This window comes from Mercenaria mercenaria, unplaced genomic scaffold (assembly GCF_021730395.1).
Source record: "Mercenaria mercenaria strain notata unplaced genomic scaffold, MADL_Memer_1 contig_2104, whole genome shotgun sequence".
Classification (NCBI taxonomy): domain Eukaryota; kingdom Metazoa; phylum Mollusca; class Bivalvia; order Venerida; family Veneridae; genus Mercenaria; species Mercenaria mercenaria.
The window spans coordinates 48923-66744 of record NW_026460141.1 but is presented as its reverse complement, the minus strand read 5'-3'; the positions used below and the strand labels follow the sequence as shown (position 1 = coordinate 66744).

Here is a 17822-nt window from a genome sequence, read left to right as displayed (position 1 = left end):
CTGCGGGATTTGGTAATACATTTGCGCATATGATTATGGTGACTAATTTTATGCCCTTTTGTCACAAAATAGCAAATATGATGTTCACAAATTCAAATAAAAACTGCATATTAACTTATTAGCCAAATTATCCATTTGTTACCCTGTCCGTTTCAAAAAATAATCTTTAAAATCATTGCGCAAATAACAAATTTATTGCGCTGTGCGTTTTATGAATTGCACAGGCTTACCAAGCTTGCGTAACATCCAGCGAAAGACAAAATTTAGTTCCAGAACATACTGCTAGTATTTTATTGAGTCGGGTACCTCTGAAAGCATTGGAATGTCTCTTACCAAAGAGTTTACCACATCGATGAAATTCATTTTAAATGACCCGAAAAAGATATGTGCAGTACGTTAATTCTTCCGCGAGACTTCGCGGATGAATCCTAATTACATTCTGGACACTTGTCGGCGAACACGCGTGACCTGTTTATAACAACGTTTCTACGACTTTGCGTGGGTTGAATTTTGCAGTCAGTAAGCGGATAAATTATTGGGAGAAGAAGCTCTTACTGGTTTGTTTAATTACTACTGATTTTAAAAATGATTTTATTTCTTGATTTTTCGAGAAATAAACAAATCGGCGAAACATTAAATTATATTTTCTTGTAGTTTTTGAAATCGAAAGTAGATCGTCTATGTTTGACTGCTTTGACGAAACGAAACAACTTTTTTATGAACTGATTTAAATAAGAGCTAATTTTACCGTAAACTTCAATGTCAGATACTGCCAATTGCTGCTAAACTGTCTTCGTATCATCACAATTTGTAAAACATATTATTGAAACTGGAGATTTAGGAAAGTGTAATCGTATCCGGATATAATATTTTGGGTAAACATCGAGCTGTGTGAAATTTTAACATTCAAGTAACAGACATGATAGATATTATTGTAACAGAAATGATTCTAGAATTTATTTTTATAACACATACATAGAATCTATATCAGACTCATGTTCTAGTCCTGAGGCGTGATCTGAAAGTAAAAATATGAAGTGACATACTTTGGATATTGTAATACTAAAAAGAATCTAGGTAATATTTAGAAATTTAAACATAAAAAGTTCAGTTAGAAATCGCACCAAAGGCCGTATCAAGGGTCTACATATTCAAAAATTTCTTGTGGTGATACCCCAAACCCTACTTGCAAGAGAGGGTATCCTACCCCCCCCCCCCCCCCCCCCCCCCCCCCCCCCCCCCCCCCCGATATTGCCCCTTTACAATTTGATACATTTGCCCTTTTACCACCTGCCACAATGCCCATTTCAAAATCTGACTGCAATTCAGAGCGGGAAGGAACCCCCCGCCCCCCCCCCCCTACACCCACCCTGCTACCGACCACGTAAAAATGGCTCAAACATTTTTCAGCCCAGTCTGGGCTTGTCTGTCTACATGAATCAAAATGGATAATTGAAAGTGCATGGACTTGGGGATTATTGTCATGGTTTTGAATGGGCTAACAGGTCTGAAATAGAATAAATGATGGTTTTTAACTAAAACAGAACTGCATTTATTAATATCGGTTATCTTTTCCGAAACTGGTAGCTAGTCTGAGTAACTTCCCTTAGTTTCGAATGCGCAATTTTCCCGTCAGTGTAAACATTCGTGACACTATATATTGACACTCAGCAACATTTACATATCTCTAAACGCAAAAGTAAGTATACTTTAAATTCACATCACTTATAATGTGATTGAACAATACCTAATATATGACACTGTTATTGCCAGGCCCGTTATCTGTAAAATATCTGAACAGTTCTTTCGTCCATCCGTTAAAAATTGTATGTGGCAATCTGCGCTGTAAAATTTTAATATATAAATTGTCATATTCAAATTTTATCATGTGCGAATATATACCAGTCGATAATTGCCTCTTTTGGCAATGCCGGAGGCAAATGTTTACTGGAAAAATAAATATAGTCATGGGCAGTATCTTAGTGTCAGCTGTCAAACTGTAGTTTGTACTTTCAACATTTTTATTTCTGCGAACCACTCTTCAATTTTAGAGAAATATATTGGGTTTAAATACTTGTATAATGTCAATCAAAGTTTTACTAGGCATCGATTGAATGTTCATTCATTTATTGTAACAAAATCTCTGTTTAGTTGGGGGGAAAAAACTAAAAACAAACCTAAACTGGTAGACTATACTATCAGTACATCAATCATTAGCCGACTCTCAGGCCCTTCAGGCCTTTGATTTACTATTTCGGAGGACATAACATACAAATAGGGGGTGGAGCAAGCCAAAAGATAGGAGGTGTGCAAGTTTATATCATGATAAAGACTTATGCAAGTTTTCAGCCATTTATATTAAATACTTTTTGAGTTTTGAGCTAGTGCATCACAAGGTGACAATGTGCATTTTTGACTATTTCAGGGGGCCATAACTCTGAAAGTAATGGGCGGACCAAAATGAAAAATAGGAGATGCGCAAGTTCATATCATGATTAAGACTCATGCAAAGTTTCATGAATCTATATCAAATACTTTTTGAGCTAGGCGTGTCACAAGGTGAAAATGTGCATTTTTGACTATTTCAGGGGCCATAACTCTGAAAATAGGGGCGGTACCAGACAAAAAATAGGAGGTGCGCAAGATCATATCATGATAAAAGCTCAAGCAAGGTTTCATCAATTTATATCAAACACTTTTTGAGCTAGGCGCGTCACAATGTGAAAATGTGCATTTTGACTATTTCAGGGTCTATATACAGTCTGTATACATACAGTCCACATAATTATACTATCTTGTGAGCGTCAAATTGCAATGTACTGTGTCAGTGCATGCGGGGGGTGGGGCGGTGGGGGCGGGGGGGGGGGGTTGGGTGCGGGGTACATTCATCACCTTAAATGATAGCTCTAGTTTTTTGGCAGTCTCACATGAATTTGACCAGATTTCCCAACATTCGTGTATCTGCAAGATAGCGTTGATACTTACCAGGTCATTTTTCGTAATTGTTTTAGTAATTTTGCCTATTGTTGCTTTCAGGGGACACATGTCTCATTTTGCTGAAAACATATTTCAAAAATTATAGTCTGTGAACTTATGTATTTTTCCAATTTTATTCCATGTATGATTTTCTTCATGTTGACCGCCATTTTCATGAACTTACTGACCTTGATCAAACAGATACCTCTACTATACTGGCAGTAAAACTTTTATTTTTGTCAGCAGCAATAGTAGATGGTCGGTGGGTTTAACTGCAATGCCATACTTCTATTTTTCGCTAAAGTTGAGGTGGAGGTCCCATAAAATACAAAATAAAAAACGCTGGTCTAATTATAATTTTAGCAATCTTATTTTCATTCAAACTTCCTGCGACACGTATCGGGTCCAGTTTTAGAAAATCAAACTTAAATTTTAGTAAATTAGTTTAGTGAATCGACTGTCTCAAATTACCAAATGAGTAGGTAAATTTTGAAATATTAACAACAGCCAAAATTAAGCAGAATAAATAAATATGCGTTTCAATCATTTTTAGTATAAATGCGTTTCAGTCATTTTTAGTATAATTAATTTGCTATTTTCTTAATAACTGCAACGTATTTGTAGATTTTGTACCGGTCACGGACTCAACTAGTGGCAATCCTATTGGTTATACAGACATCCTTCCAATCATAAACGCTGTTGCGATCGTTGTGACAAGCACGATTTACTGCGTACGTGAATATTTGAAAGTGAAACAGCATCGTAGAGGCAGAACAAGGACAGAGGGAAGAATACCTATGGATGATATTGAGATTGGTATTACTTCCGTTGCAGAAAGTGGCGAAGGTAGCCAAGGACAGGAAACAGATAATCGGAATGAGAACCTGTCTATTAAGGTATGTAACAAACTTTTTCATTGGTCAGCAAGCGGTTTCTATTTCAAAGCTAAACGTTTTACGCCCACAAATTAGAGTTGAACTGATTTTGTTTCAGAGGACTATCACACAATTATAGAGGTATAATTAAAATATTAAAAAAACCAAAACGAAACAAGAAACAACAAAAACAAACAAATAAACGCACAAAAAACAAACAACAACAAAAAAAAAAACAACAACACTATACTAAATGAGAACATAAAGTAACAGTTGATATACATTTAAGCTGGGATTTTTATACGCCCAAAGTGGACGTGTAATGATTGCGCTTGTCGTCCGTCAGTCTGCTAGAAATTTCATTTCTGCTCAATAACGTAATAATGCTTCAACCTGTAACGTTCGAAGATAATTTAATTTTGAGATCAGTGAGCCAATGGTCACAGTCAAAATGGCCGTTAGTAAAAAAAAAAGAATATTCAATTCAACAAAGGCCTCTCTTGATTCGAAAATTTCTAAATCAAGTTCATCGTCACTGTCGTGCTACTTTCGTGCTACATCGTCACTGTCGTGCCACAGCAGCCACTTTTGAAGTCAGTGGATCAAAATACAAGGTCGCAGCGACCGTTAAGACAAAAGTCGTTTTCACATCTTGAGATGTTTTTGGTGCTCTGTGCTTCCGAGACATCTACCCTTATCTCTTATCTTTTGTTCAGATGGACGTATTCTATTATGTTGGTGGTCGTCCGTCCGTTTGCAAAAATAATTCCAACTCAAAAAATTCTCAAGGCTTTGACATATGGCGCTCAACTAGATAGGTGTATTATTCTTCGTAAAGCGGTCATTTTTCTTATCATATTAAATAATTTTTGTTACAAATGATTCCAATACTTTTGCAAACATTTAAACTTAATATCTTGAGTAGCGAATTTGATTGCATGATAGAATTTGCAAACAGTTCCGAAATTTTGTTGCAGGACCAACTGGATATTGGAGCAATCCCCAGAACGAATGAAGACGAAGAAAGAGTGGACATGCCTGTACGTTGGCAGCCCACACTCGACCTACCTGATATTTTTATTGAAACGCCTAGCCTGGACCCACAGACACTTAGTTTGATCAATCCGTCAAATGGCACTGATCAGCAAGCACTATAATGTAGTAAGTATTTAGATAATCATTATCATGAAATGTTTTCTTATATAATTATATAAACCATGATATTAAACGAACCTTATTCTCCTTCGTTTGATCAATACGACTTTGAAGGGTTAGTTTTAAAAAAAACTGTATAAGGGTAATTCTTTTATGTTAACTAGTTTCATGTAACTTGCCGTTAAATTCCTGACTAATTTGTCGTCTGAAACAATAATATTTTGCATGTTGGATTTTCATATTTCACTTAATACTTTTATTTGCTATACCCATCTATATTTAGATTTAGATGATACTTTTTAGTAAATATCACTTGATTTGACCTATCTACGTTCTAGCTGATGGAAATTAGGATACTAGGCATAAGTGACATTTTAAATATGAATTTTCAAATAATTTTCCAAAGATACGTATACAGTGTTAATGTTCTGGTTAGTATTAGTAGGTTTTGAATTTGAGGAGACATGTATTGTTTGTTTAGCTCAAAATGCTGCTGCTGACATTTTATTGGCTGAAAATATAATTTGTGATATTATACGCACAGACTTACAGGAATATACAGGTGGAACAGTTGGCAAAATTCAGTGCTTCTAATTACACAATGGATTTCGTAACAATATTTCGTACATTTTAATGGCATACGTAGTTAATAATACAAGCTATGTCATCTATAACTTTGACATCTAGTATGCACAACTGTTATGATTTACACGATCTACGTATGCTATGGTAGGTTTACATAAGAAAATTACATGAAAATGACTATAAAATGCCATATTATACCGAAACACAACGGATTAGGAGATGCTTAATTTCAGTATATATAGGTAGTAAAATGGTAAACAAGGATGCTAGAAATAACCACGACCTTATAACTGAAGATAAAATACATTTTATTACTTTCATACCATTGACCCCTTACCTCTTCAGAGGCTTTTAAAACTGATATCAGTTAAAAATGATTGTGGATATTCAATATCGCATGAAAATCTAACAGACGTGAGTGTGATTCATTAAGAAAATGTGATTATTTTCCTTTCCTCCATTTGGGGAAATGTCCAATTGAGCCGACAAGTAAAGTATATGCCAATTAAATGGAGAGTCGTTCCTGGTAGGGTATATAAATCCACCGAATTTATTTTGTACTCACTTATTGTACACCTTGCACAAGCATTTGGAAATATGTATGTTGCGCGTTTACATAAACGACGTTATCTCCAATTGTTTTCTGGTTTGTCTTTTTCCTTTCGAAACTATGTCCCATAAATTTATCTGTGTATATCATTTCCATTTTCATTAGGCATTTGTAAATGGGGTATTTCTTTTTGTGATAGATGTCTAAAAGAATAATCTTATTCGCTAGTACTCTGACAAGAATGTCAAAGCTATTTCTACGTCGAGCAGAAAATCTCGTTTTTCCCGTCTCATAGCAGTAACAGAGTTGGAATATGCAATAAGTTTAGAAATTTGACTGTGTTAAGCGTTTCTTATTTTACTCCAGGTACAGAACATGCTACAAGCACATGGAAATTGGATCAAGTCGAAAAGTGTTATATCATTGCAAAGTTTCTAGCCCTTGGAAAATGGAAGATCTGAAACTCGCAAAACTTCAACACTGTGACACAGAATATATCTGAAATGTCAACCCGATGAAATTTGGTATAAAATGCACCTTGAAAAACACAGTAAGAAGTTAAGCTGGCTGAACAGAGAAGCAAAGACAAACGGGGTAAATGGAACAACCAACCACTTTCCGGGCACTTAGAAACTGAAGGCTTTTCTACAACCTCCATTATTTCCAAACATTGGCTAAATAGATTGAATACTTACTATAACAACATCAATTTAGTATCTACATGATCCCAATTTCTGAACTCGGCATTTGCATTTGATATTTGTAGGCCGTTTAGATCAGTTAAGGGGGAAATTATGAACATGTTCAGTTTTTCTTTTGTGTGTCTCAATTGTGTTTATGTTGGATTAAAACAAGGTTATGTTACTGGAAGTGCTCATCAGACATTTTATACACAGCAAAACACATGTTATCATCATATCGCCAGACACGTTATTTCTTGTTTTAATGTTTAGCTCACCAGAGCACGAAGTGCTGAAGGTGACCTATTGTGTCCAGTCATTGTACGGCGTCCTTCGTCGTCCGTCAACATTTGCCTTGTTAACACTCCAGAGGCCACATTTGTTTCCCAATCTTTATGAAACTTGGTCAGAATGTTTGTCTTATGATCTCTAGGTCAAGTTTGGAATTGGTTCATGTTGGGTCAAAACTAGGTCAGTAGGCCAGATCAAAGGAAAATCTTGTTAACACTTAAGTGTCCACGGTTTAAGTTAGAAACCCATGAGAATTGGTCAGAACGTTTGTCATGATTACCTCTATGTCGGGTTAGAATCTCGGTCATATGGGGTCAAAAACTAAGCCACCCGGTCAAATTAAAGGAAAAACAGGTCAAATTTGAGACTGGATCATGTGGGGTCAAAAATTATGTCAGTAGGCCAGAGCGATATAGGGCCATCACGGCCCTCTTGTTTTGATATTTGGAAGCTCTAGAAAAGAGTAATGGAGATAACTGTTGTGATAATAAAGTTTTACATGATCAAGTTTATTGTTTACTAAATATTTGCTATATAATTTAATGTATTTGGTTTGATTTTGAAAATCCTAACAATGGTAAGTAAAATATAGAACTTATGATTATGTAAAGAAAAAAGAATAGAATAGTCAGGTTGTTAAGAAACTTTAAGTTTTGAGAAGAACACTATCATAAAAATGAATGTAAAATTTATTATGAACATTTCATTTAACAAAAACCTTTTGATCCGGGGATACTGTTATTATCAATGGATTTTCCCTAGCACGTGATAATAAGAAAGCTATTGATAAGTTAAAAATGTTTTCATTTTATGACACTTGGAATGATTATTTGAAAAATAATATGCTCTATGTTTTCTGTGTTTTGTATTTATTTTTTCATTTCTATTGAAAAAGAACTTATGGCGCGTACCTTTTACACATTTTACATGAAAGAGATTCCATTGAAACTGCATATTAATGATGACCAAGCGGTAAAGATGTGCATGACATACCTGTTCTGGGTTGGAAAAAGTGTATACGGCACCTACAACCTTTTTTTCCTCTCAAACATGTGGACCAAACATTTTTCAAAGTTCTTAAATTATTCCAGTTAGTGTTTGTACACAAGACTGATGACCATGAAGTATAGATGTGCCTCTTGCATGAACGTAGGTGGTACTCGTATTCCCCTCACGTTTGTGGGGCATTCTCCTTTCACATTCATGAAACTTCAGTCACATTATCACCTTGATATGTTCACATGGATGATATGTTTTTCTCGGGTTGGCAAGGGAAACGATTTTTGCTTTATTTTTAGAAATAGCTGGTCACTTTATTTACGTCCAACACGTTCTTAAGAAATTGATTAGTATGTTTTTTTTTTGTTTTGTTTATTTGTTTTGTTAGGTTTAACGTCACACCGACACAAGTATAGGTCATATTATACTATTTTATGTTTTTGTATTATAAGAAATTGAACAGTATGTTTTGTTTTTGTTTTGTTTATTTGTTTTGTTAGGTTTAACGTCACACCGACACAAGTATAGGTCATATTGTACTATTTTATGTTTTTTGTATTATGAAACCTACAAAATGTCAATTTGAAAAGGATTGTGTTTATCAAATAAAGTTCTTTCTTTTCAATTCGTTTTTCGTTTTTAGCTCACCTGAGCACGAAGTGCTCAAAGGTGAGCTTATGTGATCGCCCTGTGTCTGTCGTCCGTCGTCCGTAAGTCGTCCGTCCGTCCGTCGTCAACAATTTGACTGTTAACCCTCTAGAGGTCACAATTTTGGCCCAATCTTAATGAAATTTGGTCAGAATGTTACCCTTAATAAAATCTTGGACGAATTTGATATTGGGTTATCTGGGGTCAAAAACTAGGTCACCAGGTCAAATCAAAGGAAAATCTTGTTAACACTCTAGAGTTCACAACTTTGACCCAATCTTAATGAAACTTGGTCAGAATATCACTCTCAATAAAATCTTGGTCAAATTTGATATTTGGTCATCTGGGGTCAAAAACTAGGTCACCAGGTCAAATCAAAGGAAAATTTGTTAACACTCTAGAGGTCACAATTTTGACCCAAACTGAATGAAACTTGGTCAGAATGTTGCCTTTAATAAAATCTTGGACGAGGTTGATATTGAGTCATATAGGATCAAAACTAGGTCACCAGGTCAAATCAAAGGAAAAGCTTGTTAACACTGTAGAGGCCACATTTATGACTGTATCTTCATGAATCCTGGTCAAAATATTAATCTTGATGGTCTCAAGGTCCAGTTTGAATCTGGATCATGTAAGATTAAAAACTAGGTAACCAGGTCAAATCAAAGGAAAAGATATTTAACACTGTACAGGCTACATTTAGGACCATATCCTAATGAAATTTGGTCAAAATCCTAATTTTGAAGATCTATAGGTCAAGATCAAATCTGGGTCAGGTGGGGTCAAAAACTAGGTCACTAGGTCAAATCAAAGGAAAAGCTTGTTAACATTCTAGAGACCACATTTATGACTGTATCTTCTTGAAACTTAGTCAGAATGTTTATCTTGATAATCTTTAGGTCAAGGTCGAATCTGGGTCATGTGAGGTCAAAAAATAGGTCACCCGTTCAAATCAAAGGAAAAGCTAGTTAACACTTTTGAGACCACATTTATGACCATATCTTAATGAAACTTGGTTAGAATGTTTATCTTGATGATCTTTAGGTCAATAGATCAACTGAGCGATACAGAGCCTTCATGGTCCTCTTGTTTACTCACTCACTACACACTACACGACACACGTCTTTATGTAATCGTAGACCATTCATTTACTGTAGCTCTTACTCTAAATCAGACTTACAGACTTAGATTCACAACTGGGTGAATAAATGGCTCGTGGATTTCAGTCCTTCCAAAATTGAAACGCTCCTAATCTCAAGAAAAAAGAATAAAGTAAATCACCCAGTCTTAACAATGAACAACATTCCAATCAAAGCTGTCGAACATCATAATCACCTTGGCATTACTTTTGACAACAATGGGAAATGGCAGTCACATATCGCAGCAACCACAGCTAAAGCATGGCAAAGACTATGAATATTAAGATCTTTGAAATTTATACTTAACAGAAAGTCTCTTATACATATCCTTTAACCGACCTCTCGTCGAATACAGCGACTCTGTCTGGGACAATTGTACCATAGAAGAAAAAGAAATATTGAATCCGTACAAATTGAGTCAGCGAGAATTGTAACGGATGCAACAAAAGTATGAAACATAGAAAAACTTTACATTGAACTCAAAAAGGAAAAATTAATCGACAGAAGAAAAGAGCATAAACTGACAACCTTTTACAAAATGAATCACAATATCGCCCTAGATTACTTATCTCAACTCAAACGCAATCAGGATATAGTCTCCGCAACATTAAAAATACCGCTTAAATTCATACAACGTACTCAGTTGTATAAAGACTATTTTTATTACCTTCTGTTATACGTGACTGGAATGCTCTTTTTGAATCAACAAAACTAGCTCCATCTCTGTCTGCTTCCAAAAACAAACTCAACGCAAACTGCCAAAAACCCCACTCTTACTATTATCATGGTACAAGGAATGAACAAGTACTTCACACCAGACTACGGCTAGGATGTAGTTCTTTAAATCATGACCTTTTTCGAATACAAATTTCTGAATCACTTTATTGCTCTTGTGGTGAAATCGAAACTGTAAATCACTTTCTTCTCGCTTGTCACAAATATTCTGCTCAAAGGCAAAGATTCTATTCAACTTTGCTTTGTCCTGTAACGTACCAAAACTCAAAATACGGGTCGGAAAATCTTTCTACTGTCTAAATGCTCTGATCTTTTCAACAGTGCAGAAATGCATCCTCGCTACTGGGCGATTCACATCGTAGTCTCACGAACTTAATAAATAAATGTTTTGTTGTTGTCATTTTTTTCTTCTCTATTCTCCAAAATATGTTTGCCTACGTAGTCGTACACTAAACAACGCAAGACAAACTTTCAAGGAGCTACATAATAATATAAGCCTCTAAAGGCTTGTTTACATATCCTTACACTAGAAACCTATGTTCATGTTATTATTTATTGCTATACAAAACTGTTTGACTTTGTGTATAATTTATAATGAAAATAAATATTGTTTAAACTAATAAATCTGAAACTCGAAACTTGCGGCACATTTGGTTATCAAGAAATGATTGTCTGAATTCAAAGTAGATTTCTCACTTACATTGAATGGAGAAAAAATCTAAATGGGAAATAAGTGTGATTGTCTTCCTAGCTGCAGATATACCTTAGCTTAGCAGTGTGCTTTTTAATCCTCCGCCACGAGCGGTGGGGTTATAGGAATAGTCACCGTCCGTCCTTCCTTCCGTCCTTCCGTAACATTTTGATGCCACTCTGTAAACATATCTCCCAAACCACTTAAAGGATTTTCATGAAACTTGAGTCAAATGATCACCTTATCAAGACGATTTGCAAAACTTATAAGGCAAGCATGTTGATTCAAGGTCAATGTCACAACTCAAGGTTGAGCCATCAATTTTTTGTCCGCTTTGTATCTCCTAAACCCCTTAATGGATTATCATGAAACTTTGGTCAAATGATCACTTAATCAAAACGACATACAGAACGTATGAGTCAGTCATGTTGGCTCAAAATCAAGGTCACAGCATGAGGCAAAATCATTAAGTCGTCCATTTTGCGTCCGCTCCGTATCTCCTAAACTCCTAAAGTGATTTTCATCAAACTTGGGACAAATAATCACCTCATCAAGATAATGTGCAGAAGATATGAGTCAGTCTTGTTTGCTCAATGTCAAGGTCACGGCTCAATGTCAAAGGTTTGGGCCTTCAATTTTGTGTCCGCTCTGTATCTCCTAAACCCCTCTAAGGATTTTCATTATACTAAGGTCAAATGATTACCTCATCAAGACAATGTGCAGAACTTAATAAGCAGCCATGTCAACTCAATATCGAGGTCAAAACTCAAGATCAAAGGTTTGAGCCTTCATTTTTTGTCCGCTCTGTATCTCCTACTATTTTTAAGGATTGTCATGAAACTTGGGTCAAATGATCACCTTATCAAGACGATGTGCAGAAATTATGAGTCAGCCATGTAGGCTCAAGGTCAATGTTACAACCAAGGTCAAAGGTTTGAGCCTTCCATTTTGTGTCCGCTCTGTATCTCCTAAACCCCTTGAAAGATTTTGATATGACTTGGCTGTAATATTCCCCTTGCCAAGACAACGTGCAGAATTCAAAATTCACCCATGTCAGCTCAAGTTAAGGTCACAACTTAAATGTTTCCCGCTTCAACCCAATTACATCAACAATTTCACTATCCATAACAGCGGCGGGGGATATAGCTTTCTTTCAGACTGCCTTGTCATATTTAAGGGAGTACAGAAGTCCATTGCTTTTAAAGTACTATGCAGATGCAGCTTTCTATAGTTTGTTTAGTTAATTCATTCTTCCAAACTATATTCTTAAACAAGATAATTGGTAAGGGTAGATTTCTTGGAAGCACAGAACACCGAAACACAGCGTTAGAACCACACAATTGCAAAAAAGGTCAACAACAACAGCAAGAAGCTGTAATGAAAAATATTATAGACGGGTTACTTCAAAAATCCAACATGTACATATAAATTTATGCCAAATATAGATAGAGAGGAAGGAAGTGGTAATGGGTAAAAAGGGGTGAGGGAGGAAGTTGAAGGGGAAAGTAGAACAAAGATGAATATACAGGTAGAATTTACTATTGATGGTAAAATTTGAAAATGCAGAAAGTTGTTGTTAACTCTTAAAATCCTTTTAATATGTGTGCGTTAAGTTTTCATAAACACACACGTATTTTCTTTCATTCTGTATTTCAGACGTTAAATGAATCATTTTATTTCTTAAGAGGGAAATAATTTATGAGCTATGGATTATATTAGATATGTAATTGCTCTACCTTGTTATTTGAAAACGTATATACACGCCTTTGAATGTATCATTTTCATGTTATATTAAATAATGATTTTAAATAGTTTTGAAATGACATAAAGACAATTATTGAATAACATGTATTTTATACGATTGTAAGCCCAGATAAACAAAGTGTATTTTAATGAGTTTCATTGAAGGTAATTATAGATCATTTACATGAAAACAGAGACAATAATGAATATATTCCTTATTACTGATATTTGTCAGTAGCCTTGGAAGCCGTTGATAATATTCGTGATTTGTCAGAAGAAATCATACCTAATATCTATGCATTAAAGATCCCACTTAATTTGCGCTAATTAGTGTTAATTGGCATTCATCGAGTTTCTGATATTATCAATTATTGTAAATTTGCAGGTAGCAAAATTTTTTTAGAAATTTTCAGACTGGATACCCAGGCTATTTTGTCAGGATTGAGGTTCGGACCTTGATGTTTACAATAGTTTAATGTAGAATATTGCACAGTTCTTGTTTTAACTATGCCCTTTATTTTTGTTTTCTACCGTTTAAAATTTCGAATCAGACTCTGACTAAATTTATTAACAACGGATAAAGTTATAAAATACATTATTGGAATTGTCTCCGTATTAAAACACGGTGACACTGTAACACCCCTTTGTACTCGCAATACTGTAATGTTGATATTGTACTGCTTTCAATGGAACTCAGATCTGTATTTTCCACGTTGAGTACGATATTTATATAATATTGGTCAGTTTATTTGATACTGGACTGCACGAGGAAAACGATTAATATACACATTCAATTTACTCGACGTGTAGTTCAATATTTTGCAATAGTTGGATTCCATACAAATGCATTATTGTAACCCATTGAAAGCAGATCAATTTTATAACACGGCACTGAAAGTGTAAAAAAAATTAATATCAATAAAATCTATAAAAAGATCCTTTGGAAGCATAGAAATCAACCAAGCAGAATAATAGCAGACTCGGTTTGATTGAGTCTGTTCATTAGAGGTAATGAAATGTGCAACACCTCTTACGCCCCCTAGCACCGGCTTAAGTGGAACTCTATTACACGTATGTTGAATGGACTCCATGATCCCAAAGGAAACAAAGTTTTATGTATAGATGCCTCATCAATATGGAAGTACATGTAATCGCAATATGTTTTAAATAACATTATGTAGTTTTTTTGTGTTTTTTTCTTATTTTTTTTATGTATGCGTGTTTATCCCTCTGCATAAAAACAGTTTTAAAAGGTCAGTGATGATCGTTCTTAGAGGCTATGCTGTAGTAGGTTCCTGCGTTTCTCGACGAGGGAGGACATACTGGTCATACAGTCCAAAGTCCCCTATATTGAACGAAGCGGTTATGTACTGCTTGCTTTAACTTTGAAAGTAAAGATTAACTAATTTACTCTACCTTTAACTGAAGACAAATCAACCATTATAATTCGAAAGTGTTTGTTTCACGTGTACAGTATTTCAGTCACAAAAATAGTAGTATTAATTACTGATTAGTAAAAGTAATAATTTACGAAAGTTCAGTAGATAATTGCATCCTCATACATATTCCAGTTTGTTTCTGTCACAGTTCAAATTTTTCCGTATACGAATAGAAAAAAATAAACCAAAGCGTTCATGGCTTTCATACACGTTTCTTAATGTTGTATTTTTGTTGTAAGGTTTGAGCTAGGAATTTCTTTTAGCATTAACCATCAGATTTATATACCGTTTAATATGTTCAGATTTCTTGTTAATTTGAGTATAACATTTAATGTACCTTCAAACAAAATCATGTTGAAAAGATGAAACATATAGGTGGGTTTCTATGGAATGTCAGGCACATTTCTGACTACGACATTCGAAACGATAAATGTTTAATAATTTAATTGACTATTCTAAGTCCTACTAACACATTTTATCCACACAAGTTGTTTTTTTCCGTCGAAAATATTGGCGATATCCGTATTGAAAAGAAAAAAACACGCTTTTTTCGTTAGCGCATGAAAATTGATATTTGGCCTGCACGCCCTATTAAATCATGCGTTTAAGAAACGCGTTACATCTCGTAAAATGGGAACTTCCGTGTTCTTTTCAAAATATAAACGTGTATAGCACCCTACATGTAACAAACTTCTTGAATATGAAGCATTTGCAATCTTTTTTTTTTCAGACTGCCTATTGAAAAAACATCTGCAAATCAGGTGTCCAAGTTATTAAAAAACACACGCTTGAATGAACCTTGGTTTTGTCCTAAAGTTTTGGAATTTTGTACTCGTATATTCTATTCTATTTTATGCTTTCGGATGAAATACTGAAATATAAGTGAAAAATAATAAATAATATATTAGCTTTCCGTTTTGAGAGAAAAAAAATAAAACAACAGCAAAAAAAAAGTCATAGAAAGAAAGAGTTGTTTCAACTAAAACTTGAACAGCATGTAAAACATGTATATTACTCCACTAAACAGGTGTCAGCTGATTGAAGTTTCTCTCAATTGAAAGGAAACAAAGTTAGAAAAACAATAAATTAAAAAATAAAGATGCTTTAAGAATGTTAGCCCAGATGTGTAGTGCGTAAAACTTTTTTTTGTAAATGATTTCATACTGAAAATCTTATTTTATTTTAGAACACTTTAAACTAGTCTAACATTGTTTTATTACTAAATTAAAGTTTATAGAATGTACAATGTCCTTTCTTTTCCTTTATAACCACGTTTGAAACGAGTTTGCTGTAGAAGTGGTTGATTTAGTCTATATAAAGAATATATATATACACGCCTCCTAGTGAAACCTTTATTACAGAGTACAACTGTACAGTCTTTCACTTAGCCTTCTTTGTGGCAATGGTGTCTAGTGACGAATCCTGTATCTGTCACTTTTGCCCCACTAAGAACAATAGAAACCTAGGCCTCCTATTGATATTTATCTAATTATTGAAGTGAGCTTTGGTGTGACTTTTGAGCATTTACATGTATAACGCAAATATTCATTTTTTGTTCGGTTTGGTTTGCCACTTTCCAGGACAGCCGTCCTTCAGTGCTTTCAGCGTTTTGATTGTTTTTGTTAATACATTGTACCTGGCACATTATAGCGAGGCGGAAGCATAAAACTATGATAAACTTGGTTTCAATATGAATTTGACTTATGCATACTCTTATTGAAGTTGTTATCACAATGAGTGACAGTGTCTGAGGCACTCTAAGGGTGAATATATTTTAAGTAGTCCGAACTAGAGTACTATAAAATATTATATATCCTTAGGACACCGAGCACATTTTTATGCAATCTCACAAGGCTAATAATATCTGTCATGTGTTTACGAATCGGATAGAAATATCCGTCCCGAGGGCACCTGCGCATTGGGCGGTAATGAGACTTGCCGAATTACCGCCCATGCGCAGGTTGCCGAGGGATGGATATTTCCATCCGATTCGTAAACACATGACTGATATTTTTTCTTGCATATCGTCTACATGTTAGCATTTTATTCTGGCAGATTATTTTTCTTGCATAACATATTTTACAAATAACAGGTAGAAATATTTTCTTTGTAGCACTCTTTCTTATAGAAGAGCGCATGAAATTAACGTCAGTAAGCAAAAGTGAGACGATATTGTGAGGTCAGAACGGAAAAACTCAAATTAAGTTTTGTTACAAATTTTGCCTTATAATCCAGTTTCATGGTCAGCTTTTAACGAGAATTTGCAAGAATTCTCTCCCTTCATTGCTGACTGTGTGAAAGCAATTCTCTTCAAACTGGATTGCCTCCCTTACATTAGCTAAAGTCGTGTCATTCATGACCTAAGTCAATAATTCTTTGTTATGGATTTTGCATTGATCTAATATTTTGCTTCAAGTAACCGTAATACACGGAAAATAAGGTCGCATGTTACTCTATAGACAGCAACAAAATATGTAGTTTTTTTATATATAAATAATGTTTTATAGATTCATATAGAAGTTTTATTCATGTAAAGATATAAAACGTTTCTGTAAAAAACCCACAACATTATGTTAGCTTCTGATATTGCGAAATCCGTGTTGTCATGTAACAGAAAATGAAAACATTTAAATAAATTTCTTTTCTTTTGAAACTTTTTGAAATCCCGCCAAACATTAAAATCTGAGAATTATTTCATAAACGAACTTTCCCACAAACACATGTATACATAATAGTTTTCCTCGAGAAAAACGAAACTTTTGTGATGATACATGTATTCCCATTTTGACTGATTTTTCTTGTCCATATAACGGTACTTTTGTTTAACTTTCATGCCTAGATGGTTACTCTTTAAAACATGATAAAATAAAGTAATAAACTAAGCAATACTCTATTTGACAGGCAATGGGGAAGAAAAACCCGAGTAATTTGACAAATTAAAAAAAAAATACATGTTACTAAAACACGCACACACATGTTTTATTAACTGGTCGTGATCCAAGGTTTTCCATAGAAATCAAAGACAGAAAGAATCTATTGTATTATGAATCAAGTTTCTGATTTTTTTCTGATCAGCATTGGTGTATGTGTATCATAGAGATCCTAACTCATTTTGTTAAACAATTAGCTCTGATTCATCCCGTCTCCTTATTTATAGTGTCTAAGTTACTTGGTTATACATAAAATCAAATATGCCATTCAGATATGTGTTTGTACATACTATACAATTTATCATGAAATCAAACTGATCGTGAAACTAAAGTCTTTAGCTGTAAAGGTGGCTGTTTTTCATGTTTTCCACGAAAAAAAAAACCGT

At 34.5% G+C, this 17822-nt stretch overlaps 1 long non-coding RNA gene across 1 annotated transcript; it reads left to right on the top strand.

Annotated features, from left to right (window-relative positions):
- The first annotated feature begins 3605 nt into the window (after nt 1–3605).
- Nucleotides 3606–7157, top strand: LOC128552171 (uncharacterized). Its single transcript, XR_008368993.1, has 3 exons — nt 3606–3872; nt 4829–5012; nt 6508–7157. It is a non-coding gene; the product is annotated as an uncharacterized LOC128552171 (long non-coding RNA).
- Nucleotides 7158–17822: the final 10665 nt, after the last annotated feature.